Consider the following 19,766-nt stretch of genomic DNA (forward strand, 5'->3'; position numbering starts at 1 on the left):
ATTCACCACATCCAATTCCTCACATTTGCTAAAGGACTCCAACCAAAATGTTCCTATCAAATGGTCCTTCGACACTTGCTATTCAAACACTTTCAGTGACCAGGAACTCACTACCTCCTAAAACAGCCCATTCTGCCTTTGAAATTATGGTTATTATAAATTGCTAAATTACTCCCAGGAATTTCTTGTGCCTTGTTTTTGTTAGCTGTATGTCATTAGCTAACTCCTCTAATACTAGACATGGGTTAACTTTTTTACCATTCTCTGCAAAATATTATATGTGTGTACACAAACGCACACACTCAAACACAGAATCAGCTAGTATAGTACTTCCCAAATTAAAGGATTAATTAGGAGTCAATTGCACTATGTGTTTGTTCACACTCAAACAAGCACACATATGCACATATATCATTACTCCAGTACTTAAATTGTCATCAAGAATGGTTTATTTATTCAACCATTGGCTGCTCTTTTCTTTGGAAATTATTAACAGACCCAAAAGAGTTTTGTGTGTGTTTGTGTGTGTGTGTGTGTGTGTGTGTGTGTGTGTGTGTTTAAGCTCACCAATTTGCCTTGGGGGGAAAAATATGAGTGCAATTTATCATTTTGCCAAAATAAGTAAGCTTTGATGGGGTGAGCACCCATCAGTTGCTTAAGTTATTAATGGAATGTCAACATGGGCACCACTGGGTATTGGTGGACACGGCCAGTTCATAGACTCTCACCACAGCATATACCCAAATCATCTGTGTGCATGTTTCTAGCTAAGTGCAGGCTTTCTCTTCAAGAGTTATCCTGTGGAACAAATGGTTACAGGTCTCATCGGCAGGTTTAGAAGATTAAACACTTTCCTTCTGACCATATTTCCCAGTTGTCTCACTGACCGTAAGACATGCCATCCTGTTAATATCACCCTTTGGTGGGCACTGACACAGTTAACGGACACGTCAGCTGTAAGACGCCCCAAATTCTGAAATGGTGAAGGAGCATTTGTCAGAGTGCAGGAAATGCACTGTTTACTTTCCTGAGCATCAGAGGCATAAAAGGCAAGGGAGTTTTTCAACCAAACCACCACAGCGAATGAACTTGGATTTGTTCAGTGTTGTTTGCATTCTAGAGCTCTCTCTGTTCCCTCCAGCTGCTCTCCCAGCCGCCCTGTTCCCACAAACCTGTGCCTTCACCTCTGTTAACATCTTCTTCTGGGCACCTCTACTTCATTTTTTTTTTTTTTCTTAAATAGTTTATTGTCAGGTTGGTTTCCATATAACACCCAGTGCTCATCCCCACAAGTGCCCTCCTCCGTGCCCATCTCCCACCTTCCCCCCCCCCCCACTCCCATCAGTCCTCAGTTTGTTCTCAGTATTCAAGAGTCTCTCATGGTTTGCCTCCCTCCCTCTCCCCAACTATTTTTCCCCTTCTTCTCCCGCATGGTCTTCTGTTAAGTTCCTCCTAATCCACCTATATGGGCACGTTTACTTCTTCAGCTTTGATGTCTGGCGGTGGTGCTGAGTTGATCCTGGCCAACCAAAACTCTGAGGCCAGCTCTCGTCTGAAAGCGTCTCATTTGGATTTCTTTAAGCTCCAAGGTTGGTACATCCCCAAAAACCAGTTGCATCGGGAGAGAAGCAGCCCATGAATTATGGACATAAACAGTACTGGGGAAGATTGACCTTCACACAGACAGATAAATAAGTGATAACAGGGAGACAAAGATGCACAGATGAATCAGTGATGATCTCAAGCAAACTTTTCTTCTCCCTAAATCAGCAGCATGGAAACCTAGGATTTATTTTGTTTCCTTCCTAAGAAAGCTCTCCAGAATTCCTCCACAGACTCATCATTTGTCCCCTGCGGTGGTCCAGCAAAACTAAGACCACCAGACCCCATTTCCCAAGCTTTCTGTGAACAGTGGTGTGGTTTGTGGAGGGTGATGAGTGCACTTTTTTTCTCTTTATAAATAAGTTGGAGGTTGAGGCCAGGCCTGGGGACGAGGGTTTCCCTTTGCCCTGGAATACGCTTTGCGATACGGGTGCTTAAATCCTGATAGGAAAGTAAGAGTGGGTCAGAAGCTCTTCAGGTCACTGTTTTTGCCCATTCGCTGGCAGTCCCTTCTCCAGCTTTGTTCCGCTAATTAACCCTCCCACACACTTGTATTCGCCGCATGCAAATTATCACAGAAGGGAGCTTTTTTCCCCTCTTATTTTTTTTTTCAACATACACTTGAATTATACTCTTCTGACATCAGCTTCCAGCCCCACTGAGGGGTTTCCAAAGGCCTAATAACAAACAGATTAGAGGCCAGAGGAGCATGTATTCCTCGAGTCCTTCTCTGCGTCCAGCTGTGAGGCTGCTCCGCGATTATAGGCGGAGGCCAGCCCGGGCTGCGGCTCCAACTCTGATGTTAAAATGGAAACTCGGTGTGAAGGCCTCGGGGGGATTCCAGAACACTAACTCCGTTGCCCATCAGAAATGGATAATATTCCCCATTCTGTTCCTGCTGGTATCAGTTCCAAGTTGGAAAGCGGCCTCCTCTCCTAATTCAAGCTGGGGCCAGAGTGGAGCAAGCCTTCTCAGATATTATAAGCCAGTGTGAGCTCAAAAAAGAATTCACTGCTCAAGGCCAAATAGCTTCAAAGCTAATAATCCTCCAGAGTCAGTGTGTGAGCACTGCAACTGTCAATGTCAACTTACACCATGCACGGTGAGAGCGGAACTTCAATAGTGACATCATGGAGGAGAGGGCAGAGGGCAGCCGCAGCGGAGGGAAGTGCCGGGGCCCTTCAGATCTTGGAAACCTGCAAGGATTTATCTGGACTAACATGTCTCCATGTAGTCATTGCAGTCTTAGGCTACTCTGCTTAAGGATTTAACGTATTCAAAGGGTTTCGGCAGCAGCAAGATGACACGTTTTCGGGAGCTCTATTGGATTCCATTATCTCCTCCTCTCTTCTTCTGCAGATGCACCCCCTCCTCCCAGGCCTCCAGACAGGCCTCCTCCTCCAAGAGGCTGGCCCAGCTTGGAGTCCCCACTGACCCCATCTCCCCTCCCTTTTTGTTCCTGCCTGGGTTTGATTGTCAGGCAGGCCCGGCCGCACCGAGGCACTCGAGTGTCTGGATACAGCCCTCAGCAGACGTGAGCAGATTTCTCCAGGGACCCCCTGAGCCCCACGTAACTTCCTGACCCTGCGCCACCGTGGATGGAACGCGGGTTCCTGTTAGAATACACCCAGAGATATATATGGTCATGTCGCAGTTCAAAAGAATAAACTTCGCAGATTCCTAGCGGGGGAGAGCAAAGCTCAAGGCAGGAGTGGAAGGTCAAGGAGGAATCTTCCATCCACCCCCACCCCACCCCGGGCCTGTGAGGACAAGGCAAATCAACTCCGCAGTTGCTTAGATTCCTTAAATGAAGCTATGGAGAACTTATCACATAGCTCGCGCCTGTGTGCCAGGCACCATGGTGACTTCTGGCCAGGTGGAGTTTAAGAAGGCTCATGGGGAGGGACGACTTACCTGAAGATGTGGACGGCTATGGAGAGTGAGTGCTCGGCATGTTTTGTGCCTCCTCCTGGAGGACCGCGTGGTCTGGTTTACCAGATGGTGATATCAGGCAATAGTGAGTCAGCTGGGTCAATGTTCCTGGAGCGCAGCGGCAAGAACAGAGTCCCAATCAGACAGACCTGAATGGCCAGTCTTGGTCTAACTAGCTGTGTGCCCTTGCTAAGGGCCTTCACCTCAGTCCTAACCTGAAAAATGGGAGTAATGCCCCAGAGGGTCAGCGTTATGTGAAGATTACATACAACAATGCAGACGAATCACTTAGCATAGTACCTGGGCCCCAGCATAGGTTCGATAAATGTTAGCTGTTAGTATTATTGCCACTATCATTGTAATTCAAATAGTTTTTGCCTACACCTGAAGAAATTAAAAATACTGGGACTTGAGAGAACCATAAAAACACTTCAGAGGGAAAAAGTAAACACTTCTATAGATCAAACTATGCACAGCTTTCCGTATGGTTAATGTCAATACACATACAGCTCGGTCATTCCAAGTGTGGTCTACAGGAATCTCTGGAATTGAAGGAGTCCTACTCCAGAATGACCACAAAGAGCCGAGGACATTTCTCGGATTAATCGATACCTGTCTCGGTTCTGACTCTAGCTTTTTTTTCCCCTTTGTTTCAAACTTTAGTTTTACATCAACCTCATAAGAGCACAGTTGACATACAACAGAATGCATCCACAGTTTTGATGGGTTTGGGCAAATACGTTTACTTGCATAGCTACCATGACAGTCGAGGTGACGAACAATACCCTCATACCAGAAAGTTCCCTAGTACTCCTTCCTAGCCACTGCTCACCCCCGCCCCTGCCCCCAGGCAACCATTGTTCTACTTTCTGTCAAGAAGATGTGGTATATGTATACAATGGAATGCTTCATGGCATTGAGAAAGAATGAAATCTGGCCATGTGTAGCAACATGGATGGAAGTTGAGGGTGTTATGCTGAGCGAGATAAGTCAGGCAGAGAAGGACAGATACCATACGTTTGCACGTATAGGAGGATCAGGAGGAACTTAACGGAGGACCATGGGGGAGAAGAAGGGGGGAAATAGTTGGGGAGAGGGAGGGAGGCAAACCATGAGAGACTCTTGAAGGTTGAGAACAAACTGAGGGCTGATGGGGGTCGGGGGAGGGGAAGGGGGAGATGGGCATGGAGGAGGGCACTTGTTGGGATGAGCACTGGGTGTTATATGGAAACCAACTTGACAACAAACTATTTAAGAAAAAAAAACTTGAAAAAAAAAGATAGATTAGATTTGCCCATTCCTGGTCTTCAAATAAATAAAAGCAAAGAGGATGTATTCTTTTGTGTCTGGCTTCTCTTGCCCAGCATAACGTTTTTAAGATTCATTACTTTGTCGCACGGATTGGTACTTTCTTCAGTCTCATTGGCTGAATAGTGCTGCGTTGCATGGATGTACTACACGTTGTTTATCCAATCAACCTACTGCTGAATGTTTGGATTGTTTCCACATCGGGGTTAGGATAAAGGGAGCTGCTCTAAACATTCACGTCTAGTGTTTTCCTTTATCCCTGGTAACTATGCACAAGTGCAAATTTTTAATTTTAAAAGAAACTGCCAAGCAGTTCTCCAAGGTGGTTGTACCACATGACATCCCTGCTCTCGATGTGGGTGCCCACCCTGGCCAAGAGTGGGGGGGTCTAGGGAGGGGGCCGTGGGAGGGGTCTGCCCTAGTCTGGGCAGAATGTCGGATCACTGCCATTGTTTAGAATTGCGGATGCATGGTGATAATAAAAAGCAGATTGACTTGTGGTTTCGTTATTGTTCCCTGCCCTGGACAGACTGCTTGCCCTGCTCCGCCCCTGGCACACCTCTGTTGGCCAACAGTTGGTGTAGTCAGTCTCTTAAATGTTGGCTGCCTTAGTGCCTGTGTAGCGGCATCTTCCTGCGATTTGAATTTGCCTTCCCTTGATGGCTGATGACGTTGAACTTACTGGTCGTTCATATACCTTCTTTTGGGAGGTGTCTGTTCAATTCTTTGCCTATTGTAAATTGAGTGATTTGTCTTCTTGTTCTTGTGCTGTAGGAGCTCTGTATGTATCCTGGATAGAAGTCCTTTGACAGTGTATAGCAAGTATTTTCTCCCAGTGTGTGGCTCCTTACATTTTCCTTTCTGCTAATCTTTATGTTATGTCCTCCATGGACATCCGATTTCTGCCTTGACACCAACAGTTTACCAAGTACATTTCTATTGCAAATATGAGAGTTGCGGAAATCACCACAATGCCACTAACTGAGGGAGGCACTCGTCTTTCTTCCTTCCTATGATGGTTTTTGCTGCTATTGTTGCGGTTGCCCATTTATAGACTCTAGTTTCAATTAGGAAGCCTTGGTTCCCAGCCTTCCCCTCCTTCCTGCTTTCACCCCTTTCCACCTGAGTGCCTTGGGTGCCCTTTTCCAGAGATTTTCTCCTAAAAGTTCCACCCTCACCTACATCTCACGGGGGAAACAAAGGCAGAAGGAAATGGCAGATAGAATTGAATTTCCTTAGAACCTGAAGCCCATTGACAAATACTGGCTGGCAGAGTAAAACTTCTTCAGGGACTTCCTACAGTCTTAATGCGAATGCTTTGCTAGAGGGAAAATCAACCTTAGCTTAACCAGAGCTAGTCCTCCAGTATCCTGTGAGTCTTCTTTAGTGTGTGAAAAATCCCATTGGAAACCTCCCCTTTACTTTACCTCCCCCAACTCCCAAGTACGTGACCAATCTGTCTTTAGGGTCCCGAGATAGCTCCTCATGCCCATAGGTCCCATCCCCGTGCTTTAATAAAATCAACATTTGTGCACCAAAGACAGCTCAAGAATTCTTTCTTGGCCGTTGGCTCTGGACCCCACAAACCCCACCCCATCACCTGAAAACCTCATTGACAGGGCTGCATGCTGGGCTTTGTCTTTTTTTTTTTAAATTCTTTTATTTATTTCTGAGAGAGAGAGAGAGACAGCGTGAACAGGGGAGGGTCAGAGAGAGGGAGACACAGAATCTGAAGCAGGCTCCAGGCTCTGAGCTAGCTGTCAGCACAGAGCCCGACGCGGGGCTCGAACCCACAAACCGTGAGATCATGACCTGAGCCGAAGTCGGGCGCTTAACCGACTGAGCCACCCAGGCGCCCCTGGGCTTTGTCTTCTGGAGCACTTTCCACCAGCCTCCTGTGTTCACAGCTCCGCCTCGCAGGTGTGGATCCAGGTGTGTTTACCTGTTCACTTCTTCGTATCCATGCGTAGAACCTGGAGCCTGAGTTGGGCCATCTTGAAGCCACCATCCTCCCTTCCCCACAGAGCCATCGGGGACCGAGTCAGGGTCTTCCCAAGGAAGCAGAGAGCTCGGGCACCTTCTAACACGAGGCTGGGAGGAGGCAGGGTGCTGGCTTATAGAGATGCCTTTCAGGAACGGGCTGTGGCTGGCAAAAAAAAAGAAGGTGGGTGGGAGTCAGAGCCACCAGGACCTGTAAAAACCGGCTCACGTGCCACCACAGGATAATGTCAACATCTCACTCGTGGGTAGATTGTGAGGATTAAAAGAGATGCTACATAAAAGGCACTTAGTATGGCGTCTGGCACCAAATAATTGCTCAATAACTGTTAGCTATTAGATCAAGATCCCTTTTATCTGACACATTATGGACTAGTGTTGGTCAGTTAATGGAAAAAGTTGGTTGAAAGGAGAAATCAGAGAAAATTATACTACGCACCTTCAACATTTTATTTTAACTTAAAACATATAAATGTACATCCATTCACCGTTCTTTGATGTAGGTCCAACGCCTTTCCTTTGAGCGCAGGTCCATGGATGGGCGTGTCCAGCCGTCTTTCCTGAGTAAACCACACCCAGTACTGCATCATGTACCCTTTCCAGTTTCCGTTTCTTTAAAGTGGTGTGAGCGCTTGCGTGTGCCAAGTGCTCTGAGTGAAGGATCATTCTAGATGTGTGTGTCCCCCCCCACCCCCATAACGTCAGTGTTAGCTCACCCACACCTAACATCAGCACTACAACCCATCATCCTTTGATCTTCTGAAAGTACTTCACTCAGTTTGCATAAGAATGACGACCCTTTGTCATTATATCATCTGTTTGCAGAACCTCTCATTAAAAGCCTTAAGTGCAGTAAGGCTTTTACAAAGACCAGCAAAGCAAGCATCACACGGGTTTGGGAACAAAGACGCACCAGTGCTTAGCAAGCGTGAGTCCGCCTGGCAGAGGGAGAAATGCCTGCTGGAGGAGGCTGCATAGAGAAAGAGCAGGCTGGGTCCTTGGAGAGGAGTGTACTAGAAATGCTAGAGACTACTACTAGCCAGAGGCACTCACTGTGTCATGGGCATCACTCAACGTGGTTTCGGAAGGGGCTGAAGAGCAGTTTTTATCCAGCAGATTGATTAAGTAGAAGCTGTTGAGAGGATGGATGCCTATATATGCTGGGCCCGCATGCTAATTGTTGTTGAACTTTGTCCTGAACCTGGGGATTACTTGCTACGCTTCTGGGAAAACCCATGGGAAGAGACTGTGAGAGTTACGAGACCCGGGTTCTGGTCCTGGTTCTACCAATTACACACCTTGTGACCGTGATGATGACACTCACCCTCAGTTCCTAGAAGGAAAGTCTGATGCTCTGAGAGCTGAGTGATTCTACCCACGTCATCCCTGAGGACCTAATGACATTGTGTGAGGACCGCTCTGTGCATGTTACCACTCATCTCAGCCTGAGTGGCCTCTCCTGTCAGCCCGCCAGTGGCCACAACCCAGATGCCAAAGGCCAGGCCAGGCCACATTCAGGGGCTTTCAGATTCCAGGCACCAGTCACCAGGAAAGGAAAGGGCAAAGGCCTGTTCCCTCTGTCAGCTCCTCTCAGCATCTTGCTCTCGCCTCCCCCTTGCCCTTTTCCTGCCGCCAGAGCCCTACTTATTAGGCAGAGACCACCCCCCCCCCCATGCCTGAGCACCACCCAGGGCAGCAGCTGCCATGCCGACCAGCCCTCTGCCAGGTCCAAATGCCTGTCTCCCCCCACCTCCACACACACACACACAGGTGACCACAGTCAATCCAGGCCTCTTCTCAATGTGCCTCTTTCTGGGGGGGAAGTAGGAGGGAAGGTGTTATTTGGAACGTGAAGAAGGAACCAGTGGTTTTTTTTTTTTTTAATGTTTTATTGATTTTTGAAAGAGAGAGAGCAGGTGAGGAGCAGAGAGAGAGAGGGAGACACGGAATCTGAAGCAGGTTCCGGGCTCTGAGCTGTCAGCACAGAGCTCGACGCGGGCCTCGAACTCACAAACTGTGACATCATGACCTGAGCCGGAGTGGGATGCTTAACCAACTGAGTCACCCAGATGCCCCAAGAAAGCACCAGTGTTAAAGACTTCCCACCCACCAAGCACCAATATGGCGTCAGCAGTGGTTCCAAAGAGCAATCTGATAAGACTTCATATTCAGAGCAAGCTTTTGGCCAAGGACAGTGAGCAGTCCCGTACGTAGGGTGCTTCTGAGCATCCCAAGGATGACTCCTGCCCTTCCCAGTGCCTGTCATCCACTCCTGGAGGCAAGAGACGCCACACATTCATGGCCATTGTCCCTGAAACACAAAACCTCCAGGAGCAGAGCACATTAAGCTCTATCAGTCATTTTCCCTCTGATCTGAATATCTTAGGATCTTTCTGCAGAGCTAGGAAGGGAGAGCTGGAGGCCACGGAGAGACAGCGAAGAAAGAGGGAGGCCGTGTCTGTGGGAGAAAAGAAGAAGGCAGGAAGGAAGAAGTCCAAGAGAGGCCGTCCCAGGATGGGAAGGGAAGAAGAGCCTACAGGTTAACCGGATGCTTCTGCAGTCTTCTCGCGTGGTAAGAGCTCCCAGGCGGAGAGGACAGCCAGGGAGCCATCCTGCCTGTGTGTGTGATCCTGCAAAACCCCGAAAATGATTTGATACTGTTTTAGCGCTTTTCCAGGATGAACAGATTGATATTCTGTGAATTTCTCCCCCTATCTAAACCCAGCCCTGATTTTCCTCTCTCCATCTGTGTTCCTTTGGCAGAAACTTGTACCGAAAGAATGAAGGAGCGAAGGGTCATTCTGGGAAGGACGGGAGGCAGGCCAAGCTGGGAATGTACTTCTGCTGAAAGGGCCCAGCCAGCGGCCACCCTGTGAAACATTAATGATGGGGGAGTTTCGGGGCCCGGCGTGGGCACCGGTCTGCACATCCACTTCTCACGTGCTTGCTTTCATGCCAGGTTCACGGCAGCTCTGCATCGGGATTATGGTATAGTTTTGCTTCCTCTTATAAAATTTCAGCCCTGCCTTCCACACTGCATGCACTGTGCAAGGGGTGGGAAGAGGGTCACATGAGCTTCCCGAGGCTAGAATTTCAACCCTGGGTGTCCCCACACATCTGGAGGCCGAGGGAGAAATCCTACATGTACGCTTTTAACCGTTGAATGCCTGGATGGGCCTTAAGGCGGTGTCTCTGTGACTCCCAGAGAGCTGACCAGGTTACTGTGACCCTTCAGGAAGGGACCCGTCTCCCCAACCAGGCGAAGCTGGCTCTGCTGTGGGGTCCTTCCCGGAAGACGGAATGGAGGCAGCTTCTCCAGGGCAGCTAGCAGAAGTAGAAAAGAGCATGACCTGTGGAGCCCAGTTCTGTCCTGTCCATGACCTTGAGCCAGTCACTTCATTTCTCTGAGCCCCGTGCTTAAATGTATGTTGAATTTATAGCAGGATTGAATGAAATCTGAGAACAGTTCCTGGCACAGACTCCGAAGGTGGCGGCCACTCATCTTACCTGCTGTGTCCCTTACCTCTTGTCCCTGAAGAGTTCACGATGCCAGTGGATGAGGTAGGACAGAATGGACAGGAGGGCATCCAGCCAAAGATTCCGAGCTTTCTGCGTTCCTGCCTCCTGCCGTCCCCCAGCTGCTCCCTCGAGCCCTCAGTGATGCAAGGATAGCCACAGAGCAGTTTTTATGACTCTAAGTGATCCACAGAGCAGCCCGTGGCCGCCTGTCACTGCTGGAAAGGCCAAGTTGTGCTAATAGGAAGTGATGGTTGATCCCATTTACCGGGAAACGTCCAGGAAGGCAGGATTTAAAGGAGGCTCACATTCCTACGGCCCTTCTCCTGGGAACTCCAGCTCAGGGGTGAGAAATGTGGACTGTAATGCGGCAGGGCCTTGCGATTTGGGGAAGCATGGAGGTGGGGGTGGGGGCCCCATGCAGTTGCTGCCAGTCACCAAGGATTATGCTATTTTTGTCCCCTTTTATTCAGACTGAGAAGGGGGAAAGGAGGGGACAATCTTTGGGAGGAGTGGAAGGCGCTCTCTGGCTGACATAGCCTTCACAGAGGGGCAGAGATGGGGGAGGGCAGGCACACGGTGTCTGTGCTGTTTCTCTGGGGACACCCAAACAGGGACAGGGGTGTTTGGCCAGGCCTGGGTTTTGGCGGTGTCATGCCTGGGCCACTGAAATGTTCCACAGCTCATCAACAGCTTTGGGGGCTCAAGATTAAACAGTGTCACCATCACTTGCTGGCTTAGGTTGGCGGTGGTGGCATTCATTATTTCCGGTTACACATCAAGGCCTGTCTGGGGCACCTCAGGGATCGGGTGCCATTTCCAGTCCAAGGAGAGTAGGACCGCAGATTTGCTCTAGGATCCTGTGCATCTGTGGAAGGAGGACCCTGCTGCTGTAGCCCCCAGAGCCAGACCTCCCCACAAGATGGGTGCTAGGGCACACCCCAGGGCAGGCTCAGCTTTTTCCACCCGCAGCCCCCTGCCCACTTGGTTTCTCAAGGAGCAGCCCCCTGGGGCCCATCTCAGCCACTCTTGCCCACTAGCAAATTCGGCCAAGTAGACCATGGAGAGAAAGGAAGGCCACTTCCATCAGGCATGGGCTATGAGCATTACACTGGCATCTCCTATTCATATGTCTGCCTTGTGCCCTTGGGGCAGGGACACAGGCCGGCTTCTACACAGGGCCTGGCACCCTCTGTGTGTGCGCTTTGCTACAGAGAATTAGATATATAAAAATCTGGCCGCAGAATCGTTTAGCTTAGCTGGATGTCTGAGTCTGTTCAGGCTGCTGTGATAGAATAGCATGGACTGAGTGACTCATAACAGAAACCTGTTTCTCCCAGTTTTAGAGACTGGGAAGTCCAAGGTCAATTCAGTGTCCGGTGAAGGCCCACTTCCTCGTCTATAGACAGACATCCTCTCACTGTGTCCTCCCATATGACAGGAAGGATGAGAAAGCTCTCTGGGGGGTCTTTTTATAAGGGCACTGATTCCATTCATGAGGGAATCACGACCTGACCATCTCCCTCACGACCTGACCATCTCCCGAAGGCCCCAGCTCCCAAGACCATCACTTTGGGGGTTAGGACCCCAACATATGAATCAGCGGGAACATATCGAGTCCATTGCACCTAGTACGGCAGATACACTGATACCTGTCATATGTTAGAACACACAGAAGATAGGTACCTATTACTACAATATGCAGTCATAGCACATTAGAGACAAAGAGGACACTAGTGGAAAAGAATACGTTCAGGAACGTCAAGTAATGTGCACAAAGTCTTATAGGAACTTTCTGCTATAAGCAGAAAGAATTACATAGGTTCCCTGCACCCCAGCTAGTGATGCTTCTGCCTCATCCTGTACCCCATAGTTTCACGTGAATTGAAGAGCTAACAGGGAAAGCAGCACCAAGTGATGGAGATGCCTGAGCACCGAAGCCAGAGAATTCTGGGTGTGAACTCTTTTGACTCATCTGGACGGTGCAGGCTCATCCTTTAAGGAGGCACAGTGCCAGAGACACTTCATTGAAAGGGTACATTGAAAGAATTTAGGAGTGCCTAAATTCTCCGAGCCTCAGTTTCCACATCTGTGAAATGGGAACAATAGAGTCCGTGTAAATCACGCTTGGGGAGAGGAGTTCATGAAAGGGGACACAGAAGGCACCCAGCAGTGTCCTGCATAGAGTGGCCGGCCAAGAAACTTACCGTTCACCGGACTGTCGATTCAAGAAAAAGCGGCGTCTTGCAGAAATGAGGGTTAAACGCAAGTGTGAGAGAGAAGGGGCGGGAGAGCCCTGAGGGGAAGGATCTCCAGGAGATGAAGGATGACCTTGCAGAGGGGCTCGCTGGGGAGGTGCTTGCCGAGGTGAATGGCTGGCATTTAGCTGAGCCAGGCATTCTCCGTCTCGCTACCCGGGCCCCCTCGGCCTGGGAAGAGTGCCCTGCATGTCGGCTGCCAGCGCTCCGAGGCGCCGCGTAATTACTTAGCAGTTTACTAGCATCGGAGACACCCAGGGTACACTTCAACCATCAATTAGCTCCCGCTCACGGCCCCCCTGTGAGGCCCAGTGGTATCAGGACTCCCATTTTTCAGCCGAGGAAACTAAGGTGTAAACAGGTTAAGCAACCAGCCCAAGGTCACACCTTGAGTCAAGCGGTCACGAGGCGCGGAGGCCGCGTCCTTGCTGGCTCCCTGGCCTGTCCTTAGCCCACTGGCCCATGCCGCTGCCCATAAAATCCGCCGTTTATATCTCGTCAGAAAGCCAGGGAGTGCATGCGGGACTTTTGGAGCCGTACAGAAAGGCCATTCAGCTGATTTCCAAGGCACTGTAGGGTTTTTAAGAAAATGTTTAACCCCTTGCATAGAGAGGTCGATGGGGGGCAACACGATCTGAGTTAGCGTTTTCTGCGCTGGCTGGCTGGTGTTGCCTCCCACACCACGGCTGGCTTTAGCGGTCTGGGTTTGCCTTTGGTCTGCTCGCTCCAGGAGACACCCATGCTGGCACCATCTGGAAGCCACAAAAAGCATCTTTCAGGAGACACTGAGATGTGAACACGGAGCACAGGGCCTCCCTCCAGCTAGCCTGGGGCCCCAGGACCTGCCCATTGGCTCCCACAGTACAGGAAGCCGTTGACTTTGAAACGGTCCCACCAGGGGCGCCTGGGTGGCTCAGTCGCCTAAGCGTCCAACTTCGGCTCAGGTCATGATCTCACGGTTCATGGGTTCAAGCCCACGTCGGGCTCTGTGCTGACAGCTAGCTCAGAGCCTGGAGCCTGTTTCAGATTCTGTATCTCCCTGTCTCTCTGACCCTCCCCTGCTCACGCTGCCTCTCTCTCTCTCTCAGAAATAAATAAAACATTAAAAAGAAAGAAAAGAAAGGGTCCCACGGATGTGCAGTGAGCAGGCAGGAGATGGGGGAGGGGGGCAAGGGGAGTCTTCCGTCACCTGATGATCCACCTGGCTAGGCAGAGCCACTCCTTCACCCCAACCATACACCTCCCCGATTTTTTCCATGTTCTAGACCTTCTCTCTCCCAAGAGCACTGGCCCTGTGTCCTTGCTTTTCCAGGCCTCTGGGTCACCAGCCGTATTCTCTGCTGATCTCTCTCCCTTAGCATCCCGTCCTGAAATCCAGTCACCCACTCCCTAAAATATCTGACAGATATTTCTGGAATCTCTCCTTGGACATCTCCACCCCAGGCTGACATAAAACGTTATGATAGTATCCCAACCGGACTTCCAATTACACCCTCTCTCCTCAAATCTGTCATCATGCAGCAACCGGAATGCTTCATCCTAAATTTCTTATTCTCCTTCTTAACACCTTTCATCCTCAGTGCCTGAGATGAAGTCCGAGCTCCTTAGTATAGTATCCAAGGCCCAGCGTCCTTCCCGCCTCTCCCCACCTCGTCACCGCTTTGCTGGTGGTGATGTTCCACTCACAGCACATGCCACTTTTGACCTCCAACCCCAATTCCGGGCCCGAGGGCTCCTGGCCTTCTGCCCTCAATGGCTGAGCACTATGTGTCCTCAAGCTGGGACATCCTCCCAAACCCTCTCAACCCCTCGCCCCCACCCCCCCGGCTGGCCCTTTGTGGTGCCGTCCCAGCACCCTACAGGGACTGAAATGATCTGCTTGTGGGTCTCTTCCTCATTCCTGAGGGCGGCCACTGGGATTTCCTCCCCTGGCATCCAATGTGTGGAGCTCTATACTTGGCCACCAAGCAGTTAGAAACTTTATTAAGCATAAATCCACTGTATGATCTGTCTAGCAATGCTCATGGCTGATAATTAGCACATAAGAAGCAAGAGTATGATGGATTCCAACTAGATTCTCATACTTGACAAAATAAACGTGGGTACACAAACCTGAGAGTATCTAGCCAGCTCTAAGTTTTCTGTCGAAATAGCAGACAAGTCACATAACCTCTCTGGACTTCAGTTCCTTTTTTGGTAAATCAAAGGATTTGAACACAATCTGTGGTTGTCAGACTACCTTGGGAAGCCCAGATGAGGGGCCCTGGTCCATCTACTGGGGTGAGGGGGAGCCCAGCAGATGAGAGGTTCCGGGTCCCCTGACATATATCCTTCAAGCAGAGAAGTTCTACTTTCATGTATCAGTTGGGTTTCTACATAAGAGATCACTTGAACAAAAGAGCTTGCAGCTAGTGAAAACTAAAAAAACTACCTACCCTATATATATATATATCAGTGCCAACTGGGGGCATTTTGGGTAGAACCAGGGTGACTTTAAACATTCCTACAATCACACTTGTGGCCTCAGAGAGTAAGTCCCCTTGAATATAAGCGTATGAAGTCAGGCATCTTTCAGTCCAATCAGAAGGAGCCGGCAGAAGCTTCTCTTTCCTTGTGACCTTTGAGAATCCGCAGGGACCTCAGGCATCGAAGGCTACGCTAGGCAGAAAAGTTCAGGCTGTCAGCTGAGTGTCTGGGCTGGTGAGGCTGTAATTACAGAGAACACAGAGAGCAAGCGGGGCAATCGGGAGGGAGGGCAGGGGCTATGTGGTGCTGAGAAGACTCTGGTCAGAGCCCCACTGTAACTTCCAGAAGCATCAGCTGTGACCTCACGGAAGCCGGTCAGAAGGGGGCCTGGAAAGACGCCAGAGCCACCCGCTTTGTACCAAACCCAAAGAAGCCGTTTCCAGGCACTCGCAGGCGCACACCCCTCGTTCCAGGTACAAACGGGTGTGTTCAGGGTGGAGCCAGTGATGTGGGGAGAGGCCCCGGGCTCTTCCCGGAAGGGGGACCCCGTGTCCCACCCTGGGCATTACTCACAGCCTTCCCGCATTCTCCTGGCCACGTCTGCGGTGCACCTCCGACCAACCACACAACTCATTTCCTGGGTCTTGAGGACGGAAGACTAGAGACGCAGACATGCCTGGATTGAAACTCCAGCCCTGCCCCTCTGCTAACCCTGCAACTTTGTGAGGCAAGTGTACCCTTTGATCCTCAGGTTTTTTTACCCTGTAAAATGAGGATAAGTTACGTAAGCTGTCTGTACTTTCGCTTCCTCATGTATGACAGTAGAAATAAAACCAATACCAATAGCCTCACTTGTAATAAGGTAGTACATGGAAAGAAAACACTTGGGACATACCTGACTCCAGCAAGTTAAATGATTAGGCCGCTGATCTGGTGGCCCCTGAATCTTTCCTCTTCACCAATGTTGGCCAGTAGCCTGTCCCTTTCTTCTTCTGTTGACCCCTAGCATTCAGCCCAGTGCTGGAAGTCCGCAAAGCTGTCTCTCCTAATTCCTTATTCTTCCTTTTTCTCTCTCTCTGCTGCCCGGTCACCCACGAGTGGCCTCTCTGGGATGTTCTACTGCATTTGTAGACTTTCTGGAGCAGCCTTCTCCAAAGGCCTCCTTAGGGACACTGGGGTTGGAACAGTGCTAGGCTGAGGGCCAGAACCCAATCCAAACCCGACATCAAGTTTGAGCAGCCACCCGGTGGGAGCCAGGCCACCTCTCAAGACAGCCTGGGAGGCCAGCCAGGGTCAGCCAGACCTCCACGGTGCCTAAAGCCATGGGTTGAGTACCAGGTGCTGGGAGGTACCCAGTGAGGATGCTCTGAGCCACCCTCCAGAAGACTTGTAAGCACTTTCCTTTGCTTCCTCATGGGTCAGAGGAGGCCTGGGGCTAGGCTCACGGTCTAGGTGCTTCCCTCTGGCCCATCCTGACTTGTGGCCTCCCATTTGGCAGCTCTAAGGGCTGAAGCCCCAGTATTTGCAGGGCAGTGTCCACCGAGACTTGGGATGCTGCTAAGCTTACATAGATCCTGAGCTGGCCTTTCCCAGGCCTTCCTTTGAAAACGCACCTGTCATCTTTACTAAGCTTCTCTATGAGCCAGGTGACATGCAAAGATCATGCAGCACAGAGCTGTCTCCTTTATTTTACTTGCTTTGTTTATAGTCCAAAGGCTAAGAAAGGATGGAGGGGTGGGGGCGCAGGCAGCTCTTGACAGAGGGAGCTGGCCTGGTTAGATGCAGAGGGGACATGGTCTAGAGCCTTGGGTGATAGCCTTGACCGCCACGCTGCCCAGGGCAAGGCCATTCAGGAAAGACAGGGCCTGGGCCACTTCCCTCCTTGAGCTTCTGGCATATTAAAAAAATAAGAAAGACCAAAGCAGAGTTTCAAAAACTGTTAGATTTTAGTGTTTACTTGTGAGAAAACACTCTTGACACATGGCATACAAATACAGTGCAGCGTAATCGTGAGATTTGCAATGCAATTACAGGATTTGTTTTATTATTTTTTAAGTTTATTTCTTTTGAGAGAGACAGAGACAGTGTAAGTGGGGGAGGGGCAGAGAGAGCGGGAGAGGGAGAGAGAATCCCAAGCAGACTCCATGCAGCCAGCACAAAGCCCAATGCGGGGCTCAAACTCGTGAAACTGAGCATCATGACCTGAGCCAAAATCAAGAGTTGGATGCTTAACTGACTGAACCAGCCAGGCGCCCCTACAGGATTTATTTCAAAAACTGCTTATCAATTGAGAGGGCATATATTCAGCATAATACAGTCAATGGGCTGCGGCTCTAAGACAGTATAATGAACATTTCTTCCAGTTTTTCACCAATACAGACTGTATATAGTTGTATATACAATTTTGTAGATAATACTCGGGTCTCCAGCTGAGGGTCTCTCGGGTGGGCCCTGCTGTGGGGACAAGATGCTGGCTGATGGAGAGGGAAATCAGGACAAGACGGCATGTGGACTTAATGAGATCAGAAGGACACCTGGCAAGGTCAGCTACCTCATCCCCTACCCCCTCAGAAACCGCCCCACACCACTCCCGTCAGCTGGGCTCCTGGTCCACTGTCGCTCAGCTGTGTGATTTGGACAAGTTGCTTGCTCTCTCTGTGCCCTGGGTTTCCTCAACTGGAAACAATAAGAGTATTATTGCATACTATTTTCGGGTTATTGTGAGCATCATATGACATCATGGAGTAGAGTGCTTGGAACCACACCTGGCAAGAGTTACTATTACCAGCTTTTAGCCGCATATGCAGGCCGATTTCTTGCCAAATCTCACTTTGTTAAGAGAAGCCAAAAATTCAGGATTTTAATGTGAATTTTCTGATTTTTGAAACATTGGCTATTTTTCAAGCACCGTGCAGGTTAAACAAAATATGTCTGCCGCCGGATGGGCCCACATCTGGTCTGCCGCCTTGGGTTTCACACCAGCCTCCCCTGTGCTGTGATCAGGATTTCCACTGCTCCTGCCTGTCTCACCCCAGCATGTGTCTAGAGGAGAAAGGACTCCACGTGGGGAAGGGGGTGGCTGGGAGAGAGGGAAAATGGAAAGCTCATGCATCTGGATGGCTATTTCTCCTGCTCAAAATGTTGATCGGCCAGCCCGAGTGATGTATTGAGTTCGTTTCTGCAGGTAATTGTTTAAATGTTATAGCAGCTTTAACATGTCGTCTGTTAAAACGTATTGGTGAGGCAGCCATTCCAAACTTGTAATGTGGGTAATATTTAGATGATTTACTAGGTGAGGTGCAGTTTCTGATTCAATCAGAGTTGCATTTGATTCAATAGGTGATGCATCTAATCCGACTGGGAGCCCATCGAATCCAGAGGTGATGTGTTTGATTCACAGGCTGATGTACCTGATTTAGAAGGTGATGGATCTAGTCCACGCTGAAGGATTCCAATTCCCCCACGCCAGGTATTTGCTTCAGAGCATGATGTATGAGTTTTAATAATCAGACACACTTTGGGGATGGTGAGGGCACCGGCTCCTCCCACTGCCTGCCATGTCTGTGGCTGCAGGTGGCTCTTTGTAAAGCCCATCTCAGCACCTTTGTAGGACCAGAGGTGCAAAGTAAGGGCAAAACTCAAGTTCCCAAGTGTGACCTGAGCCTCCACATACCCTGTGTCTGCCATTCTTCTAAGATCCATAGATGGTCTTTTGTCTTACTGTCTAGTCGCCTAGAGGTCCACAGTCAGGGCCACTGTGTTCAGAACTGGTTCCTTGTATGTGGGGGGCTTTGACAGATGCACCTGTCAATTGAGAGATGCTCACCCTCTGTAGGTACTTCTCTAGTCCACTTGAGCCTTGCCTGACCCTTCATGGGGTCATGGGGCAAGTCTTCCTGAGCCAGCAACGCTTCTAATTAGCATTTGAGGGACTGGATTTTCATGCTCCAAATAGGGACACAAGGAAGGACTCTCCTGAACTACTTTTCAGCACCCACTCTATTGCCCTTCCCTCCCTAGCATGACTGGCAAGTCCTTCCCCAGAGAGGCATTCTCCTCTCTGCCCAAAACGCCCTTCTCCCTCTTCCTTGGCATGACAGGAAGCTGTGCATCCTGTCCAGAGTCTCTGTCTTCTATCGCACCCCCCCCCAACAGAAGCCTATGTCCCATTAGTTGTCCTATGACAAAACGATCTATCTCTTCCACACAGTGCTGTCCCCAGCACCTGAGAGATGGCTGACATGGAATCTCAGAGGACGGGTTAGAGTGAACTGTTGATAATAATAATGGTAATAATAGCTCACATTTATTGAGCTCCAGGAATGTTCTAAGTACAGAGGCCTGATATATGGCAGGTATCATCTCTTTATTTCTTTTCATCCTCAAAACAAACCGTATGTGGTAAGAACTATCATTGCCTCCACCTGTACAGATGGGGAAACAGAGGCTTAGTGAGCGGAGTTACACATCAGCAGAAGAAGATTCGAATCTAGACCTCTCAGATCTGAAAGCCAAGCTCTTAACTGTCACAGCATGATCTGGCCTCCCAGGACCTGACAGATGCTCCTTCCCAGCCCAGGACAGGGATCAGGGGTCCCTGGAGATTTAGGGGTGCCCTCAGAGAGACAGATCCATGACCCAAGGCACAAAAAGCTGATTGGTAAACTGAGGCACGAAGGGGCATTA

Source organism: Crocuta crocuta, unplaced genomic scaffold, assembly GCF_008692635.1.
Source record: "Crocuta crocuta isolate KB4526 unplaced genomic scaffold, BGI_CrCroc_1.0 scaffold687, whole genome shotgun sequence".
Lineage (NCBI taxonomy): Eukaryota > Metazoa > Chordata > Mammalia > Carnivora > Hyaenidae > Crocuta > Crocuta crocuta.